Source organism: Macaca nemestrina, chromosome 6 (assembly GCF_043159975.1).
Source record: "Macaca nemestrina isolate mMacNem1 chromosome 6, mMacNem.hap1, whole genome shotgun sequence".
In the NCBI taxonomy this organism is placed as follows: domain Eukaryota; kingdom Metazoa; phylum Chordata; class Mammalia; order Primates; family Cercopithecidae; genus Macaca; species Macaca nemestrina.
In genome coordinates, this window is record NC_092130.1 from 4,725,830 (window position 1) to 4,732,003 (window position 6,174).

The window sequence follows — 6,174 nt, forward strand, 5'->3', positions numbered from 1 at the left end:
ATTTCAAATTGGTTTTTACAATTGAATTAATCATCTCTTGAATAATCATCTCAACATCATTACTTGGCTAGGCCCTTCTTTCCCCACTGACCTGCTTTGATGTCCCACCTCCCACTGTCTGTAGTGGTTACTGGCAGGGACATTTGAGTTGGACACACTTGGGTACTGGGTCCCGCTCTGCCACTCACTGGTTGTGTGACCCTGAGTAGGTTACTTAAGGTCTCTGGGCTTGTGCCTCCTCCTTGCAAAGTGGGGATCATCAGGGTTCCAAACTCAGGTGATTGCTGTGGAATGAATTGATCCAGTCCCTCCCAATCACACAGTAACCATCCTCAAGATTACTGTTTCCTAATTCCCCCCAACCCCACTTGAAGAACCTATGTCTGGGCTGTCACTGGTTCCCTCTGTCTGCTCCGCCCCAGAACCTCACCATTTACAACCTCTGGTTCCATAGCCCGTGTTAGTATCCTCCAGTCTGGAAGCTTCTAGAGGACAAGGATGGTGCCTCAGAACCTGGTGTATAGTAGGTGCTCAACAAACATCCACAGAAAGAATGACTGAGTAATGTGAGTTCCCCTCCTTGTTATATTTCTTAGACATTTTCTTGGCTATTCTTGAGCATTTTTTCTCCCAAATTAATTTTAATTAATTTGTCAAGATCTTCTCTTGGGTACTAATGGGATGTTTTATTGGCATTACAGCAAATTAATGAGGTGATTTGAGGCGAATTGGCCTTACAGCCCCAGGAACGTGAGCTGCAGTGCATTTACCCAGCCCTTCTTTCATGAGCTTTGCTAAGCTGCATCGTTTCCTTGTTATTGGCCTGGCCTGTTTGCCTGCACGTTTATTCCTAGATGTTTTGCTGTTTCTCTTGCTTTTATGAAAGGCGTCTCTTCTCCATGGTAGTGGCTGAGCAGTTAGCATCTTGGGTGGAATCAAGATCCTACCGCTTTCTGGCATCAGTGGTTATGAGCACACAGCTTCAGAGTCCAGCAGATCTGGGTGTGAATCCACTTAATGAGTGTATAACCATGAGAAATGACCCTCCACCTCGAGTCTCAGTTTCCTGGCCTGTGACAGAGAAGAACTAACATATGGGCTGCAGTCGTGCTGTAAATATTAAATTAGATATTTTGAGTAAAGCTTTTAGGCTGGCACCTGTACAAATATGCAAGAAATGTCTTCTATTACGGTTATTTAGTAATATTACTGGCATAAATATTTTATAACTCTAAACAATGTACTATCATGCTGGGCGTTTTGTCGTTACTATACACAAAAAATATTTCTGATGCCACACCCCCCACCCCATCTCTTTGGTAACTAGAGGACTGCACTATTTTCTTAGTGCTCCGCCTAATGATCTTTCAGATTCTTGAAAGCAATGTGGATGTTGAGTGTGGAGATGCAGAGAGAGAAAGAGAAATTGCTCCAAGACCAGGTGGAGACTGAGGATGGGGACAGGAAACATTGAAAGGCATGAGTGAACGTAACAGGAAAGGGTTCTTGGGGGGAAGGAATGAGAGAGAGAGCGAGAGAGCAGGATGGGAGGAGACAGTAGAGAAGTGTCAAATGTGATGTGGACTTTGGAGGGAAATCCTCAGCTCTCCCCATTGTCTCTGCTCCTCTGACTTTCTGGCCAAGCAAGGAAGTTATGAGCACTGCCCTTCCAACCCAAGACCTCTGCCTGGGTCTCTCCAGGAGGTCCTTGATCCTCAAGACAGAACAGCTGGACCAACAATCTCAGCGCTGCAGCTGCCCGCAATGCATCTATGGAGGCTGCAGGTCCCCTGCAGGGCCCCAGATTCCCAGGCCCCACAGAGGCCTGAGCCCATCAGAAAGTGAAGTGCCTCCCTGTTGCTCCGGGAGGAGGCTGGCAGAAGGATTGGGAAACCAGCCGTGGGGACCTGCATCTGCTGCAGGGCGTGGGCATGGAGAGAAAGGCCAGCAGGCTGCCTGCCCCCCAGCCCTCCCCAGCTGAGGCTTCTCTAGCAGTCTCAGCATGTTTCCCTACCTCTGGGTGGGATTCTGCAGGGCTGGAAGGGTTCAAGCATCCTTCTTTGAAATTCAGCGCTAAGTTCTTATGACACTGTTTATTACCTATGAACCCTGTGCATGAATGAGTGTATTCTCTCATTCTGGGCCACCAAGTAAATTTCCTGACACAGCCCCTGCAGGGCACGCATGTTAGAAACTGTCAAGGCAAGAAACAGTGCACTGCAAGTGGGTAATTTGAGCAGTACGTGAGAGGGACTTTTTACAAAGGTGCAGGCAGGCTGAAAAGGAGCCACAAGAGACAGTGCCGCACCCTTGGTGGTCACAGCCAGTCACCTTCGCCCTTAGGGCTGGAGCAGACTAGCCCCCAACCTCACTCCCTGCTTCCCTCCTGGCAACGCTGCCTGTTGGCTGAACACAACAGGAAGCCAGGGGACGAGGGAGCTCTTTGACGTAGCAGGCTTTTGGGGTGGAGAGAGGGTCTGGCAGGACAGATGGACGTTATCCATCATGGCAGGGAAGCCCTACATCAGTCTCCAGAAGAGTGATGGCAGACACTTGTGGCAGGTGCCTGGCTCTTTAGCAGGCCGTTTATCTGTATGAATTTATTTAATCCCCATCACAACCCTTTGAGATAGGTGTGATTAACAGCAACATCTTTACTTTGCTCACAGGGAAACTGAGGCCTAGACAGGTTAGCAACTTGCCCAAGTTGCCCTGCTACCGAGAGGCAGAGCTGGGACCTGGATCCAGGTCTCGTAGCCTGGGGTCTGAGGTCTGAGGTCTGAGGCCCTCCCCTGCACTGCTTCCTACCCCTTGTCGCGGACCCCTAGAGGAAATCCTCCTGCACGTCAGGTGTTGACTACCTTCCCATGAGGCTCTGCCCTGTAGAATGTGCTAGGCTGGCATGCATCCAATGTTAAGGCAGAACCTCAACTAGGACAGAAGCCTACTCAAGCACCTTACTCAGGGGGATCCACTGGAGATGCATTGAGCTGGCAGCAAGTGACAAGAACAATCAGGTTGCCTGTGACAACTGATGGCTGGAGGTCCTGCGTGTATTTAAACCAGCATTTCTGCTCTCAGTCCTAGTGACAGCCTTGGGTCCCGGCCTCGTACTGTGTCCCAGAATGAGACAGGTAGCCAGGCCGCTGGCTATACATCCCAGCTCCATCACTTTCCAGCCATGTGGCCTTGAACTCACCTCACTCTTCTCACCTGCAAATTGGGGAGACAACAGTTCTATGTTATGGGATTGTCGTGAGGCCGAAAAGAGTCAATGTGAGTAATGATAGCAGTTCGTGGCACATTGTGTACACTGTGTGTTAGCTGTTTCTGCTGGTGTTCATCATCATTATGATTAGACAGAGATCAGCCCTCTCATCATAGGCTTCCAGGGCAGGGCTTCTCAACCCCGGCTGTGCATTAGGAGCTGCTGGGATCTTTCGAGGATGTGTGTGCCTGGGCCGCCCAGCAGACAACTCAATCAGAATATCTGCTAGCGGCCGGGCACTGTGGCTCACGCCTGTAATCCCAGCACTTTGGGAGGCCAAGGTGGGCGGATCTCGAGGTCAAGAGATCGAGACCATCCTGGCAGACATGGTAAAACCCTGTCTCTATAAAAATACAAAAATTAGCTGGGCGTGGTGGCGTGTGCCTGTAGTCCCAGCTACTTGGGAGCCTGAGGCAGGGGAATTGCTTGAACCCAGGAGGTGGAGGTTGCAGTGAGCCGAGATTGTGCCACTGCACTCTAGCCCAGGCAACAGAGCAAGACTCCCTCTAAAAAAATAAAAAATAAAAAATATCTGTTAGCAGGTAAGGGGGGACCCAGGCAAGGGTAAGAGATGGTCCCAACTTCCAGGAGCTTAAATCTAGCAGGGAGCACCAGAGGAACTACAGGGCTGGGTTGGTTTCTTCATTTGAATGTGAACGGTAAGGAATGTTGAAATCAAGGGCATATTTCACAAGAGAAAGGGAGTGAATTTGAACAGGTCTGAGGACACATTTTGCAGGATAGAAAGGAGGTGGGCAAACAGTTGACAGGACAACAGCAAGAAAGTGGAAGGTGCATGCCAGGGGCCATGACCACTGCCTTGGCCCTCTGCTAGGGTTGGGCGTAGGGATGGCGCATGGTAAGCATTTATTTAATGAAGGAATGAAAGAAGGAGCCCACAAGTCCTTTAAAACATAGCATTCACAACCCTAGATTTCTGTGTATTCTGTTTCCTAGGGCTGCGTAACAAAATGCCACAGGCCGGGTGGCTTAAACAATAGAAGTGTATTGTCTCACAGTTCTGGAGGCTGGAAGTCCAAGATCAAGATGACAGCAGGGTTGGTTTCTTCTCAGGGTCATGAGGGAGAATCTGTTCTGTGCCATTCCTCTAGCTGCTGGTGGCCCCCTTGGCTTGTAGATGACGTTCCCTCTGTGTCTTCACATCTCTTCCCTCTATACATGTGTCTCTGTGTCCAAATATCCCCTTTTTATAAGGACACAGTCATACTGGATTAGGGCTCTTCCTAATGACCTCATCTTGATCATCTTCAAAGACCCTATTTCCAAATAAGGTCACATTCACAAGTATTGCGGGTAAGGACTTCAACATCTTTTGAGGGGTACACAGTTCAACCCAGATCATTGCTATCTCAGCCACCCTAAGAGCTTAGACATTTATTCATTCCCTTCATACCTCTATTGAGCATTTAAATGTGTACCGTGCCCTGGATGTTGGAAAAGAAAAGGCTGGGAGGACTGGTTCCCTGGCATCAAGCAGCTCACAGCCTAGAGGGGCAAACCCAAAATAGGTAGAAAGGAAAGGATCCAAGAGGGGGAGGACAGGGGAGAGAGTGGGGCAGGGTGCAGGGGGTAGGGGTTGCTGAGAATAGTCAGGCTGTTCTCAGGGCTCGGTTCTAAATCCTGTATAAACAAGCCCTCAATGAATGTATTTGCATTTATTATCCAAGTTCACTGGCCTCAAGTTCCCCAGGCATTTGAGGAGGTTCTTCCTTTTTCCTTAGTGAACAGGAGGCTTTTAAAAAATAACAGACTTCTGGCTGGGGGTGATGGCTCACGCCTGTAATCTCAGCACTTTGAGAGGCTGAGGTGGGTGGATCACCTGAGGTCGGGAGTTCGAGACTAGCCTGACCAAAATGGTGAAACCCCGTCTCTACTCAAAATACAAAAAATTAGCCGGGCATGGTGGTGGGTGCCTATAATCCCAGCTACTCAGGAGGCTGAGGCAGGAGAATCCCTTGAACTAGGAGGCGGACGTTGCAGTGAGCCGAGGTCATGCCATTGCACTACAGCCTGGGCAACAAGAGCGAAACTCTGTCTCAAAACAAAACAAAACAAACAAACAAACAAAAAAACAGACTTCCAAACACTTTCCAAACAAATTCTCATAATAAATTCTTTTAAAACTGTCAGAATCTGAGCCTTGCATCGAGGTATCACAAAAATCTCTTTTCCCACATTCTAACTCTGGCTCATCTCTTGCCCTAGGAAAAGCATGAACATCCCTATCTGGTTCTACCCCATCCCACCATTCAAAGAGTGGGATCTTTCCTTCCAACCCTCAGCCAAAATTCTCCCAGTATAAGAAACAGTTCTGCCCAGAATCAATGCCGCATGGGAGGCAGTGCCGGCTAAGTTGTTGGTAGCATTCTTCTTGCGTTCTATTTCCTAGCAGGGCCAGGGAGTTTCCCCAGCTTCCCAGAATGTCTAATGACACAAGTAGATTGGAAGCATGTTAAGTGGGGACCCCTGGGCATTTCTCAGTTCTCTTCCCTCCCTGAGCTGACAGATGGAATGCCAACTCAATCCATGTTAGAGTTGCTGATCGGAGTATGGAAGAAATGGTCAGTCCCGGGGTTGAGTGTTGCTTCCGGCCCAACCACATTGCTGTCTTTATTAGCATAAGGCTCTGGTCCCAGGACATCCCACACTACGGGGCTCCCCTCTGTGACAGCTATTCATAGACTCTGAGAGGTCCTGGCTTGCAGGCAGCCAGCCAAGGCCTGCATTGCACAGGTGGCACCTTCCTTCCCAAGCCCTTGACTTTTCCGGGGTTCTAGATTGTGACTTTGCTCTTCTTGTTTTCTTTCTTTTGGTGATAAACAGTTTTGGTTCACCATTCACTGAGCTCTGATTCTGCCACAGCCTTGGGGTAGAGGGACTGGGGG